Source organism: Oryctolagus cuniculus, chromosome 20 (genome assembly GCF_051225735.1).
Source record: "Oryctolagus cuniculus isolate XC-2025 breed Fujian yellow rabbit chromosome 20, ASM5122573v1, whole genome shotgun sequence".
Classification (NCBI taxonomy): Eukaryota; Metazoa; Chordata; class Mammalia; order Lagomorpha; family Leporidae; genus Oryctolagus; species Oryctolagus cuniculus.
Window position 1 is genome coordinate 9,257,016 of NC_142886.1, and position 13,575 is coordinate 9,270,590.

Below are 13,575 nucleotides of genomic sequence, written 5' to 3' on the forward strand. Positions count from 1 at the left end.
GGGTGTGTGGGCAGGAGGGGTGATAGGGTGGGAAGTGTCACTATGTTCCTAAATCTCTATATATGAAATACAAGAGATTTGTTTGAATTTAATAAAATATAAAATAGAATGTCAATTTATACATTCTGAAAGGATAATCTTGCTGGGTGTAGAATTCTTGATTGCCTGTCTTTTCCTTTCACTATTATGACTATATCATCAGTTGCTGTCTTGCCTCCATGGTTTGGGATGAAAAACCAGCTCATAATTTTATTAGGGTCAATAATGTCTGTGTTTTCAAGATTCTACTTCTTTCTTAATATGTTGTCAGTTTGCTTACAATTTGTCTAAATGTCAATCTCTTTGACTTTATCTCACTTGTAGGCTGTTTTGTTTCTTGGGTGTTTAGATTTATGTTTTTCAATAAATTAGTGCTATAAATTTACACATTCATTCAAATCAACTAGCCTATGTTTATCTCACAAATGAATACTCTATCAGCCTGATCAATTACCATACTATCCTTGTTCATCAACCATCAGTACCATCATCTTCCTTCAGGTTTCTTTAGCAGTTCTCAATCTTAGTTTCTTTTTTTTTTAAACTTTTATTTAACAAATAAAAATTTCCAAAGTACAGCTTATGATAACAGTGGCTTTCCCCCCCACCATAATTTCCCTCCCTCCCACAACCCTCCCATTTCCCACTCCTTCTCCCATACCCTTCATATCAAGATTCATTTTTCAATTATCTTTATATACAGAAGATCGATTTAGTATATATTAAGTAACAATTTCAACAGTTTGTAGCCACACAGAAACACAAAGTGTAAAGTACTGTTTGAGTACTAGTTATAGCATTAATTCACATTGGACAACACATTAAGGACAGAGATCCTGCATGGGGAGTAAGTGCACAGTGACTCCTGTTGTTGATTTAACAATTAGACACTCTTGTTTATGGCGTCAGTAATCTCCCTAGGCTCTAGTCATGAGTTGCCAAAGATATGGAAGCCTTTTGAGTTCGCTGACTCTGATCCTATTTAGACAAGGTCATAAAGTGGAAGTTCTCTCCTCTCTTCAGAGAAAGGTATCTCCTTTGATGGCCCATTCTTTCCACTGGGATCTCACTCACAGAGATCTTCCATTTAGGCCTTGTTTTGTCACAGTGTCTCGGATTTCCATACCAAAAATACTCTCATTGGCTCTTCATCCAGTCCGAATGCCTTAAGGGCTGATTTTGAGGCCAGAGTGCTATTTAGGACATCTGCCATTCTATGAGTCTGCTGTGTATCCTGCTTCCCATGTTGGATCCTTCTCTCCATTTTTGATTCGATCAGTTAGCATTAGCAGACACTAGTCTTGTTTGTGTGATCCCTTTGACTCTTAGACCTATCAGTGCGATCAACTGTGAACTGAAATTGATCACTTGGAATAGTGAGATGGCATTGGTACAGGCCACTTTGATGGGATTGAATTGAAATACCCTGGCACATTTCTAACTCCACCATTTGGAGCAAGTCCGATTGAGCATGTCCCAAATTGTACATCTCCTCCCTCTTTTATTCCCACTCCTATATTTAACAGGGATCACTTTTCAGTTAAAATTTAAACACCTAAGAATAATTGTGTGTTAAAGAGTTCAACCAATGGAATTAAGTAGAATAAAAAAAATACTAAAAGGAATAAAATAGTAAGTTCTTCCTCGACAGTCAGGACAAGGGCTGATCAAGTCACTGTTTCTCATATTGTCCATTTCACTACAACAGGTTTTCTTTTTGGTCTTGAAATCAGGTATTGTGATGCCTCTGGCTTTGTTTTTGTTGTACAGTATTGCTTTAGATATTCAAGGTCCCCTTTGCCTCCATGTGAATTTCAGCATCATTTTTCCAGATCGGAGAACAATGTCTTTGGTATTTTTATGTTACATTGAATCTATAAATTGCTTTTGGGAGAATGGACATTTTGATGATGTTGATTCTTCCAATCCATGAGTATGGAAGATTTTTCCATTTTTTGGTATCCTCTTCTATTCCTTTCTTTAAGGTTTTGTAATACTCATTGTAGAGATATATGACACCATAATACACCGTAAGTGTATTACAAAGTATTTGATTATTTTTTCAGCTGTTGTGAATGGGATTGCTCTTAGAAGTTCTTTCTCAGCTGTGGCATTGCCTGTGTATACAAAGGCTGTTGATTTTTGTGCATTTTTTTATTTTATATCCTGCTACTTTGCCAAACTCTTCTATGAGTTCCAATAGTCTCTTAGTAGAGTTCTTTGGGTCCCCTAAATAAAGAATCATATCATCTGCCAAGAGGGATAGTTTGAGGTCTTCCTTCCCAATTTGTATCCCTTTCATTTCTTTTTCTTGCGTAATGGCTCTGGCTAAAACTTCCAGAACTGTATTGAATAGCAGTGGTAAGAGTGGACATCCCTGTCTAGTACCAGATCTCAGTGGAAATGCTTCCAACTTTTCCCCATTCAATAGGATGCTGGCTGTGGGTTTTTCATAAATTACTTTGATTGTATTGAGGAATGTTCCTTCTATACCCAGTTTGCTTAGAGTTTTCATCATGAAAGGGTGTTGTTTTTTATCGAGCTTTCTCTGCATCTATTGAGATAATCATATGTTTTTTCATCTGCAGTTTGTTAATGTGGTGTATCACATTGTTCGAGTTGCAAACATGAGAATGGTTTAGAACTTTAATAAGAGCCCTCTGTAGGCGTTTGTGTAGTCTTCTTCTTAGCTTTTCAAAACAAAATTATCATAGACTAAGTGGATTAGAAAACAGAAGTTTATTTTCTAATGGTTTTGGTAGAGGCAGTGTATGGTAATGGGTCTTTTACTGGCTTGCACACAGATCTTGCTTGATACAACCTCAAATGACATTTCTTCCATGAATGTGTGAAAACAGAACAGACACACACTCTCTGCTGTCTTCCTAGAAAAAGACTAATTCTGTTGGATTATGGCTACATCCTTATGACTAATTTCCTCTTAGTTACTTCTTTTTTTTTTTTTTTTTTTTTTTTTTTTTTTTTTTTTTTTTTTTTTTTTTTTTTTTTTGATGAGCAGAGCGGACAGTGAGAGAGAGAGACAGAGAGAAAGGTCTTCCTTTTGCCATTGGTTCACCCTCCACTGGCGCTGTGGCCGGCACACCATGCTGATTCGATGGCAGGAGCCAGGTGCCTCTCCTGGTCTCCCATGGAGTGCAAAGCCAAAACACTTGGGCCATCCTCCTCTGCACTCCCTGGCCACAGCAGAGAGCTGGCCTGGAAGAGGGGCAACCGGGACAGAATCCAGCATCCCGACCAGGACTAGAACTCGGTGTGCTGGTGCCACAAGGCAGAGGATTAGCCTAGTGAGCCACGTCGCCAGCCTTAATTACTTCTAATTACACTTGGGATTAGGGCTTCAAAATGTGAATATTGAAGTAGATTCAATTATTCAATTCCTGGTTCACATTTTCCAGTTTTTTTTTTTTAATTTTGTGTCTATTGCATATATTCCCCAATGTTTGACATCACATCAGGAAGACTCAGGATAAAGCTATTGCTGCTTATTGTTTTTACTAAGGATTCCTAGGGGAAAAATTACTATTAGATGGTTAGCTGAGAGTTTGGTCAATTAAAAATGGGGTTTGCTAATGGACTTTATTTTTTACAGAAGCACTAATCTGGTTAAATAATGGCAACTCTTGTTCTGTAATTAACACACAATTATTCTTAGGTGTTTAAATTTTAACTGAAAAGTAATCCCTGTTAAATATAAGAGTGGGAATAAGAGAGGGAGGAGATGTACAATTTGGGACATGCTCAATCGGACTTGCTCCAAATGGTGGAGTTAGAAATGTGCCAGGGTATTTCAATTCAATCCCATCAAGGTGGCATATACCAATGCCATCTCACTATTCCAAGTGATCAATTTCAGTTCACAGTTGATCGCACTGATAGGTCTAAGAGTCAAAGGGATCACACAAACAAGACTAGTGTCTGCTAATGCTAACTGATCGAATCAAAAATGGAGAGAAGGATCCAACATGGGAAGCAGGATACACAGCAGACTCATAGAATGGCAGATGTCCTAAATAGCACTCTGGGCTCACAATCAGCCCTTAAGGCACTCAGATCTGGCTGAAGAGCCCATGAGAGTATTTTCGGCATGGAAAGCCAAGATACTCAGGGAAAAAAAGGGGGGGGGCGCCGTCAAAGAAGGAGGTACCTTTGTCTGAATGGGGGAGAGAACTTCCAATTTGACTAGGACACTCTCTGAATAAGATTGAAGTCAGCGAACTCAAAAGGCTTCCATAGCCTTGGAAACTCATGACTAGAGCCTAGGGAGATTACTGACACCATAAACAAGAGTGTGAAATTATTGTTAAATCAACAACAGGAGTCACTGTGTACTTACTCCTCATGTAGGATCTCTGTCCTTAATATGTTGTCCAATGTGAAGTAATGCTATAACTAGTACTGAAACAGTATTTTACACCTTGTATTTCTGTGTGGGTGCAAACTGATGAAATCTTTACTTAATATATACTAAATCGATCTTCTGTATATAAAGAGAATTGAAAATGAATCTTGATGTGAATGGAATGGGAGAGGGATCGGGAGATGGGAGGGGTGTGAGTGGGAGGGAAATTATGGGGTGGAGCCATTTTAATCCATAAACTGTACTTTGGAAATTTATATTTACTAAATAAAAGTTAAAAAAATTAAAAAAAAAACATTCCTGCACACTTGGTCCATGTGCTCATTTTCTATGTGAGAATGGAATTGTTGGTTTTCAATAGAATTAGTCTGTCCCTTATGGAAATGGCTTGGGACTAATATGGGGAGATTTTGGAATATTCTTAGAATTGAGGAGAAATCTTGGTGGTAGGACTCAAATTTCAAGAGGTATTCACTTATTCATAGGGTGAACATAATTTATACCATATTTTTTAGTATGTCAGCATTTTACTTTTTTAAATATTTATTATAAAAAAAAAGAGTTAGAAGAGACAGAAAGGGGGAAAGAGAGAGGTTTCATCTGCTGGTTGATTCCCCAAATGGCCACAATAACCATTGCTGAACCTATCCAGAGCCAGGAGCCAGGAGATTCTTCTAGATCTCGCATATGGGTGCAGGGGCCAAAGAAAATAGGCCATCTTCCTCTGCTCTCCCAGGTACAATAGCAGGCAGCTGGATCAAAAGTGGAGCAGCAGGGACTCAAACCTGTGCCCATATAGGATGCCAGCTCTGCAGCCTGAAGCCTTAACCCACTGCACCACAGCACAGGCCCCAGTGTGCAAACATTTTGACCATAATAACTTCCATGAGGTCAGGTGTAGGATTTTCTTCTTGTGGTCAGCACTGAGGAAGTTTTGGACTTTGGAGATTTTTGGTTTGGGGTTTTGGTTTAGGGAAATCCAAACTTATACTTTGGAGGAAGGGAGTGGAAGACCTGAATTGAAAACTATTCCAAGTCCCAAATCTCACTTCTTTTACTGAAATTCAGCCACGTTTCTGAGTAAAAACTTCCAAGGATATTGCAAGCATCTATAAAATGTACAGATATGAAGATGTGGATACTTACAGCTTTTGAAAGTCTTCTCATTGTTTTTATACAGGAAATTATTTTTCCCAAATGTTTAGAAATTGCTCTATTCAGTGTTTCTGTTAATCACATACCTTTTCTTTACAATCAAATTCTGTCCGCTGTCACAACTGGTGCATCTTACCTCTGTTGGTCTTATTTCCCCCATCTTTTAATTCTCACTGTCACTGTGCTACTTGAAATAACAGTTTTTCATTTTTTCTGGATGGTGTCACAGTAGTGTTTAATGTGCTTTCTCCCTTCTGACTTATAAAAAAACAATTCTGTCTTCCTCCATTTATATATATTTAATTGTTCCTTCTAGAACAAAGAAGTTCAAATTTCCTTAATCTGGCATGAGATTTCTATTTTTTTATTTTCTAATTTCCTATTTGTTCTACTTCATTGCTATTTCAGGAAACATGAAGCAAGTTCATACATTTTTTGTCATTTGTGTATGCTGGGATTCTGTGTCAGCTCTGGTGTCTTATAAGTCACTTTTCTTCAGCACTGTGTATCTCATTAATTATCAAAAGACAGCAGTAGCCCTGATCTCTTTTTGTGCCAGAAAATAAAAATATATTAAAGGACAGAGCATGCAGCATAGATATTGGTAATCTCAGCTGACTTTCCTGACCTCCCTTGTATATTCTTGGTCTTTGCTGTACAGCTGTCTTTCCCTATTGCCTCCTTGTTCTTCCAAGAACACAGCAAAAGAATAATTCCACAGCTATGTTTCTACATTGATTGGGACTTGGAGTAAGAAGAAAAGTGGAGGGCTTCAGGAAGCTACATGCTATGTAAGTAAAACATTCTCAGTGAGTTTTTAGCAAAGCAGAACATTTCATATATAGTGACTGGGATGGATTATAAGTAAATCCAGAATCTTTTGCACAGTATATCAGTTTCTGTACAATCATGAACAATATGGCCATATATAAAAGTGCTTATTTTTTCTGTGTGTATAAATAAATTCTGGTAGGTTACTTAACATTAATAAATTTTAGAGAATTACTTCATCAATTTCTTTTATTTTTAAGAAATGTCACTATCGGTTTTATGGAAGAAGGAAAAATATTTGCTATATAAGGGAAAGGAAAATCTATTCATCAGAGTTAAAAGCCTTCAGAAACTTTGGTAGAATACTGTCAATTCTTCCATGGTTGAGTTTACATGACACTAATACACCTCCTATATTTTGTTTTGTTTCCAATTTCTTCATGTATGAACTTATTTTTTCCTTATAACCCCAATTCTTTTGGTGTATTGAAAAGGAAAATGAGTCCTAGACTGCTCCAAATTTAAGTTATTATTAGCAAGAAAGAAATTACAAATCAATAAATACTGGTGAGCATGTGGAGAAAATATTAGCGAGTCCAGTGTTGGTGGAAATGTAAACTAGAACAGCCATTGTGGAATACAGTAAGAAAATTCCTCAGAAAGCTGAAAATAGATCTACCATATGATCCAGTCTTGTCACTCCTGGGAAAATATCCAAACAAAATGAAATCAGCATATGAAAGAGTTACCTGTATCCCACATTTATTGCAGTTCAATTTACAATAACTAAGATATGGAATCAGCCCAGATGCCCATCATTTGATGATTGCATAAAGAAAATGTGGTATGTGTATACTATGGAATATTACTCAGCAATAAAAAACTGAAATCCTGTCTTTCACAACTAAATGTATGCAACTGGAAACCATTATATTTTGTGAAATAAGACAGTCTCCAAAAGAAAAAAAAATATGTTTTACCTGTTCTATGGTAACTAACAGGTGTTCTTTCTATGAAAAATTCACTACAGGTTTTGATTGAAAGATATAGAATACCTAAAGTCTTCAAAATTGTATGCTATTTTATGTACGATTTACACTCAAGTTTTCTGATACATAACTTTTTCTATGCTTTATAAAACATATATTTACAATTACCCAAAAATGACATTCCTCTCCTGGTAACATAGTAAATTAACCTGAGGTTTATGATATCACAGGGAAGCTTTTCACATCCCAATTGATAATGACATCACAATGGTTTTGGCAATATCACAATGAATTATGACACAACAATGATAGTTTAGGACATATTGTGATATTGCTATTGATTATGAGACACAATGATAGGTTTCTGATGTCACAATGGTTTTCATGACAAAAGTTCATAGTGAGAATACAATGGTTGGCTTGTGAAATCACAATTTCATGTATATGTTATCACAATATTGGCATATGTCATCATAATGCTTTTGATGACATCACAATCGATTATAAAATGATAATGGTTTATAACTTTACAACTGATTTTTACAAGTTTATGGCATGACAATAATTTTTATGACTTCACAGTTGGTCATGACATCACAATGTAGTTTATGATATGACAATGTTTGGTTTATAATATTGGTTTATGGTATCACAATGTTTTTCACTACATCACAATTTATTATGACATCACAATGGTGGTTTACCACATCAGAGTTTTTATATCACAATGTTAGCTTTATGATATAACAATGGTGAATTATCACATCCCAGTTGATTATGTAATCACAAGAACTTTTACATCATGATTTATTGTGACATGTCAATGGTAATGTCACAATTAATTATGACATGTCAATGGTAGCTTTATAATATCACAAAGTTTTTATGACATCACAATTGATCATAATATCACAATGGTAGCTTTATATTGCCACAATATTTTAAGATTTCTATAACATCATAGTTTATGACACCACAATTTATATGAAATCAGAAGAGTAGGTTTATGACATCATAATGGTTTATGGCATTACAATTGATTATGATACTGCAAAATGGTTATTTATGACATCACAGTGGTTTTTGTGACTCCACAATTGATTATTACACCACAATGGTTGGTTTCTGATACAACAACAATGGTTTATCACTCCCAGTTGATTACATCATAACGAGTTTTTATGCCATCACCATGGACTATTGGGTGACAGTGACAAAAGGTCTTTTTACCTCTCACCAGGTCCTGGGCAAGAATGGACACTCCAAATCACGACACTGCCGGAAGATGGGAGGGCACCCTGGATGAGTTGGTTAACAGCCTTCCAGGTGATGGGTGTTAAGTGCCAGCACTTTGTGGAATGTGTAGCCGCAGCTTCCCCAGTTTCAAGTTTTGTGGGGAGTAAGTCTGCCCTGGGAGCCCTTTAGGCCACAGGGCCGGATGTCCACGGAAGGCATTCACGTAAGGTTCCCGCTCAGACCCACCCGGTTACAGCTCTGGTGGGGAGCAAGGGCAAGGGATGCAGGGCAGGAGGGGGCAGCCGTGGCGGTGAAGGAATCATGTCAATTTTTGCAGTCTGACCATCCCTGGGGAAGGCCTCCATGGCCAGCATGTATTATGACATCACAATGGCAGTTTTATTATGTCACAATGGAAGCTAATGGCATCACAATGATGGTTTATGTCATCTCTAGTGATTATAACAATGCAATGGCTGGCTAATCACAATTGTTTTATCACTTCAACATTGAGTGTGATAGTTCAATATGGATTTATGACAACATGGTGGTATAACACCACATATGATTATGACATCACATTCTTGTTCATGATATCAAAACATTTTAGGACTTCAAAATCAATTATGGCAATGTAATGGTTGTTTAATGACAAAAATGGTGCATTTATAGCATCAGGATTTGGGTATATGACAATTATTTTCATAACATCACAATTATTACAATGTGATGATTTATGATATCACAACGTTCATGGCATCACAGTGTTCATGATATCACAATGGTAGTTTATGAAATTACATTTGATCATGATACTTCATAATTGATTATGACATCAGAGCAGTTGGTTTATAAGTTACACTGGCTTTGTATGGAATATGATATCACATATAATAGTCTATGAAATAACAATAGTGGTTATGACATCACAATTCATTAGTATTTCAAAATGGTAGGTTTACCTCACAATGGTTCAGAATTGTTTATGACTCACAGCTATAGGTTTATGATATAATAATGGTGGCTTATAATATTTGAGTTGATTATGACATGATTTTTGTGACATCACCATTGATTATGACAAAATAATGGTAGCTTTGTAACATGACCATAGATTTTTATGTAAAATACTGGTTTATGACATCACAATAGATTTTATATCACAATTACTTACAATGGTATTTTATGACAGTTCAATTGATTATGATGTCATAAAATTCATCTTCTGATATTACAATTGTTTTATAACTTCACAGTTGATTGTGACATTAAGTGGTAGGTTTAGTACATCACAATGGTGGATTATTAATTATAACATTACAAGGTTTACAAAATTTCAATTAATTGTGACACAACAATGGTAGCTTTATTACAGCATGATGGTTTTTATGGTTTCTATGACATCACAATTTATGATAACATCATAATGATATCCTATGACATAACAATTGATAATGAATTTGTCCCAGTTGATTAAGAAATCATGAGGTTTTTTCAACAATCACAATTGATTATAACAATGGTAACTTTATGACATCACAATATATTTTCACTTCAAAATTCATTTTATGACATCAGAATTGAGTATAATATTAAAATGTCTATGCTAGTTTACATATGACATCACAGTAGTTGGTTTATGACATCATAATGGTGGTTCCATGGTTGCTTTATGACATCACAATTGATTATGGAAACTCAATGGTTGGTTTTTGATATCACATAGAAGGCTTAAAACATCACAATGGCTTTTTACATCAAAATGGTGGCTTATGACATCATGATTGTGACATTACAATGGTAGGTTTATGAAATCAGAGTGGATTATGGTTGGGTTATGATATAAGATTGTGGGGTTACAACATCACAATATGGATTTATGACATCACCATGGTTTTTGTGACTCACGATATTGATATTGACCTCATATCACAAAATTTATATTGACTTCACATGGGTGTTTAATACATCACAATTGATTATGACATTACAGTAGATTTATGCTTGTAATATCTTCAAAATAGTAACTCATTTTAAATTCATTTTGTGATGCTACAATTAGGATATCACAACAATATGTCTGATGGCACAATGATAGGTGTATGATGTCACAATAGATTTAGAACTTTACAATTAATCATGACATCATAACAGTTGGATTATGACATCACAATTGTTTGTGTATGGCATCAAATATTGCTTTATGAAATCACAATGGCTTTATGAGATCACAATTTAAATCATTATGGTGGTTTATGACATCACTATCCATTGGAACATTGTCATGATGGTTTATGATAAGACAGTGGTAGCATATGGCATTACAATCAATTATGACATCACAATGTTATGTGTATGAAGCCAGAAGTTTTGATGGCTTCACAATTTACTGTAACATAAATGGTAGGTTTCTGATAGTACAGTGTTTTTGCACATTATTGATGTGTTATAATGTACATTATTGTTTTATGATATCACAAGTTTTTTTTTTTTGACAGGCAGAGTGGATAGAGAGAGAGAGAAAGGTCTTCCTTTGCCATTGGTTCACCCTCCAATGGGCGCTGCGGCTGGCGCACTGTGGCCGGCCACTGCGCTGATCCGAAGGCAGAAGCCAGGTGCTTCTCCTGGTCTCCCATGCAGGTGCAGGGCCCAAGCACTTGGGCCATCCTCCACTGCACTCCCTGGCCACAGAAGAGAGCTGGCATGGAAGAGGGGCAACCAGGACTAGAACCTGGTGTGCCGGCGCTGCTAGGCGGAGGATTAGCCTGTTGAGCCGCGTCGTTGGCCTATGATATCACAAGTTTCTAAACTTGACTGATTATGGCATCACAATTGGATTATGATGTCAAAATGTTTTGTGATTTCATAAATGAGTATATTAATATGTTAGGTTTATGATGTGACAATGGTGGTTTACCACATCAGGACTGATTATATCACAAAGATTTTTATATTACAATTGATTACATAACAGTTGTAGCTTTATGACATTGCAATGGATTTTTATGACCCTGCACTAGGTTTTTGACTTATTATTTTTATGATTGCTCAATTCATTTTAAAATCATAATGCTGTTTCATTAAATCACAATTGATTAAGCAATGGTATTATGACATCAAATGCACTATGACATGATGATGGTAGTTTATTACATCATTATAAATGATATCACAATATGTATATGCATCACAATTTTAATAAGTTTATGATTGTTGCATCAAAATCGTACATATATAACAGAAATGGTGGATTGTGTGGCATAAATACTGGCTGTGACCTCACAATAATTGTTATAACATCAAAATTAAATATGATATCACAATCATAGATTTATGTCATCAAAAAGTTGGCATATGACATCGCAATTTAATTATTGTGATGAATTATTGAAGTCACAATCAATTATGACAATACTGCTTTATGACACCTCAGTTTATTATTACATCACAATGGTAGATTTATGATTTCACAATGGTTTTTATGATATAATTGATTATGACACATACAATGCCATATAACTTCACAGTGATTTTTATATCATCCTACACTTGGTTTATGACATCAAAATGGATGTCATATGGATTTTTGTCACAATATAGTTTATAGTTTTATGTCACAATGTTTATGATATCACAGGAGTTGCTTATGACATCCCACTTCTTTATGACAACACAAGGTTTTTTGGACATAACCCAAGTTTGGGACCAGTGCTGCAGTGCAGCAAGTTATTCCACTTCCTGCAGTTCTGGCATCCCATATGGGCACTGGTTTGAGTCTTGGATGCTCCAGTTCCAATCCAGGTCCCTGCTATTGTGCAAGGAGAATCAGTGGATAATGGCTGAATTCCTTGGGCCCCTGCAACCACGTGAGAGACCTGAAAGAATTTCCTGGCTTCTGGCTTTAGCCTGGCATAGACCCAGTTTTTGTGGCCATTTGGGGAGAGAACCAGTAGATGAAGGATTTCTCTTTCTCTGTCACTCTAACTCCGCCTTTCAAATAAATAAGTAAATGAATAAAACTTTTCAAATGGTAGGTTATGACACACAATTTTATTTTGCCATCACAATTGATTTTGACCTCTCAATGGATTTGTGATGTCACAATTCATTATAACATCAGAATGGCTGTTTTAGGACAGAAAAATGGAGTTCTGTATCACAGTTGATCATGATATCAGAATGACTGATTTATGTTGACACAACAGGGTGACTCCATAATTTATTATGACAGCACAATGGTTAACTTATGGCATTATTATGGTACTTTCATGGCATCAGAGTATTGGTATAGGACATGATTTTTTCATATAATAATTGATTTTGCATCATAATAGTGGTTTATGAATTCACAATCAATTATTTCATTATAGTTGTGGTTCATGATCTCACAGAGGTTTTTATGCATTTACAATTGATTATGACATCACATAACAATGCTGTTTTATCCCATCCCCATAGATTATGACATCACAAGGCTTTTTACCAGATCACAATTATTATAGGATGATATAGGTCTATAAAAGCACGGTATCTTATTATATCATCACAATATTATTTAAAATGCATTATGGCAACACAATAATTGGTTTATAACATCAAAATGTGTATTAATGACATCACAATATTGGAATATGATTATCACTATAGCTTTTATGATCTCATGATGACTATAACTTCATAGCAGTAGCTTATACCATCAGAGCTGATTATAACATCACAATGCTCATTTATGATGTTCAAGGTCACTAGCAATCAGGGAAATGCAAATCAAAACCACAATGAGGTTTCACCTCACCCCGGTTAGAATGGCTCACATACAGAAATCTACCAACAACAGATGCTGGCGAGGATGTGGGGGAAAAGGGACACTAACCCACTGTTGGTGGGAATGCAAACTGGTCAAGCCACTATGGAAGTCAGTCTGGAGATTCCTCAGAAACCTGAAGATAACCCTACCGTTCGACCCAGCCATCCCACTCCTTGGAATTTACCCAAAGGAGTTTAAAT

The 13,575-nt window shown here is 35.9% G+C and overlaps 1 long non-coding RNA gene across 1 annotated transcript in view; it reads left to right on the forward strand.

The window, feature by feature from the left end:
• The window catches only part of LOC127487055 (uncharacterized), a 36,343-nt gene extending 27,315 nt beyond the window's left edge, over nucleotides 1–9,028 (forward strand). Inside the window, exons 2-3 of the long non-coding RNA XR_016226672.1 lie at nucleotides 6,234–6,363; nucleotides 8,573–9,028. This is a non-coding gene — a long non-coding RNA (uncharacterized LOC127487055). The remainder of the gene's footprint in view (nucleotides 1–6,233; nucleotides 6,364–8,572) is intronic.
• Nucleotides 9,029–13,575: the final 4,547 nt, after the last annotated feature.